This window comes from Rhagoletis zephyria, unplaced genomic scaffold, assembly GCF_001687245.7.
Source record: "Rhagoletis zephyria isolate East Lansing unplaced genomic scaffold, Rhagoletis_zephyria_1.1 Rzeph_scaffold_01732, whole genome shotgun sequence".
In the NCBI taxonomy this organism is placed as follows: domain Eukaryota; kingdom Metazoa; phylum Arthropoda; class Insecta; order Diptera; family Tephritidae; genus Rhagoletis; species Rhagoletis zephyria.
In genome coordinates, this window is record NW_016158816.1 from 42,565 (window position 1) to 45,033 (window position 2,469).

The following is a 2,469-nucleotide window of genomic DNA, read 5'->3' on the forward strand; positions in this document are numbered from 1 at the left end:
CAAGAGAAAAATATCCAAAATTGTACGCGAACAGAAAATTTGCAGAAACTTCCAAGTTAGACGAACAGCTGATAGAAATTTTGTTTACATTCAAAAGTATAAAATTGAAAACGTAAGAAAACAAATCCCGAAGTCTTATCCTGACACGGTTCACTGACTAAACGAATTACTTACTTCTTACAAGTTTAATTAGTCACATTTTACTATTTTAACTTCAAAGTCATTAAATTCAATTTAGGGATTTGCGTAAATTCCAACCAGCTGTTTTTGATTAGCTGTTTTATTGTAGGCAAATTGCTGTTTGCAAAAATTTTTCCAGCAGAAACTAGCAGCTTTCCCTCAAAATGAAATGACACTTTGCTCTCTCAATTTCCCTTACTTTGCAAGTTTTTTGCGTACGCGAACACAAAAAGCTGATAGTTTTTATAGCTTTCAATAATTATCAGGTACGGCGAATGCAACTAATTGTGAACGGTATTTTGACTTTACGAATTTCATTGTAGAGTACAAAGACTCACAGTTATACGTTGTACCAAAAATCGAAAATATACGGCACGCAGCTGTTTTCACCAGCGGATATTTTAAATCTGGTACTAGTTACCGGAATTCAAGCAATGGCAAAGCTTTATGTTGCATTTCCAGTGCCTTATCTGCCTTTAATTCGAAAAACTCTTCTTCGCTTTTCTTAAAAAGGAGTATTTCGGATATTGTAAATTCATCCTCAATTATGTTACATAACGTAGTTTAGCTTCAAAACTTAAAATAACTTGCGACAAACCAAAAACATATTTATTCTCTCCTTGTAGAGTTTTGTAAATGTTCCTTCATATCGGTAAAGAACATTAAGTCAGAAAGCCAATTTTCATTCTCCAATTGCGGGTAATGTTCCGATCTCAATTTGCGTATGTGTTTATAAAAATAATAAAATACAAAACAACACATTGGAAAAGAATGCCTATCAAAAGAAATGTGTATTTTAAAAAGTAAAAAGAGCCAAAATGTTCTAAGCAAAGAGAAAGTAAAAAGAGCCGCACTTTGCTAAGGGCCGCATTTGGCTCAAAGGGTCGCGTTTGCCCACCGTTGATATATGTATATAGATATTGTCTGAATAAGCCTTTGTGAATGGCGTCAAAATTTCCTTTTTTTGATGGCACACTGACAGACTAAAACATAACAGCTTGGCATTAAGCGTGATCGTCAGATAACATTCTTCATAAAGTTCGTTGAAAATGCTAAATACCTAAAATAATTTTTGTCAAAAATACGGCCATGAATTTATGTGCGTATGTAAGGATTTTCAGATTTTCAAAAATTTTAATTTAATTACTAAGACTATTTAAGATGTCTTCGGAAACGCTCTCTATCTCGCAAAAAAAAACAATTAAGTGCTTTAACCAATAACCGAAGCACAATTTTAGAGCCAATGAGAAAAGCAGCAAAAATTTTCGTGAGAATAGCAAGTTAAAACTGTTCTAGTGAAGAAGATACAAAAAGGGGTTCCTTATACACGTAATAGACCTTCCTCTTGGCAAATTACCATGTTTTGCAATAGTCATACAACTTGGATTTTTGGAATATTGTCCAGCTTTTTCGTTGTTGTTGTTTTTGTTGTTGTAGCGGCTACTAAGCCCCGTTCGGGACGGTTCATCCATTATCGTTGTCGTCTATTTCAGCTAAGGGGAGGCCCAGGAAGTGTGCGACTTCCACAGGGGCTGTCCATAGGGACAGGGGCGTTAGCTGAGTGGGATTCTCAGGGCATGTGAAGAGGTGCCGGGAGTCATGTGGCGACTCTCCACATGCCGGGCATTGGTTGGGCACATCCTCGTTGATTCTGCTCAGGTAGCTGTTGAGCCTGCTGCAATAGCCAGAGCGAAGTTGGGCTATTGTTGTGCGGGTCTCCCGAGGCAGACAAAGTTCTGTCCAGTCCACGTCCGGTGGTTGTGTGCCTAGAACGGCATTCACAGGGCGGGAGTCTCCAACCACCACCACAAGGCAGCACCCCCTTCTGCAGCACGTAAAGCAGGGGGCCGGCAGGCAACACAACTCTTTAACACCACACATCACAATCGGTCTCCCAAGGCACACCAAGGTGCTACAATTTAACTGTAACGGACTCCAGAGCAAGATCGAGGAGATAACTGTCTTTATGGGAAGGCATGGAATATTAATAGCTGCGGTCCAAGAGACGAAGTTGCACGGCAATTCAACCCTGTTGAATTGCGCCGGATACAACGTGCACCGTCGAGATCGCGAGCGAGATAATGGTGGAGGTTTAGCGTTCATCACGCACCACTCCGTGCAGTATCGTCTCATTGAAGCAGACATCGACCGCAGAGATACCATCCTAGAATGTCAGGGTATTGCTATCCGGTCAGGCGATGTTGAGCTCGAAATATTTAACGTATACATACCCCATGTCACCAGCTGCCCGGCAGGATATCACCCTGAAATAGGTGCGCTACTCAGAGG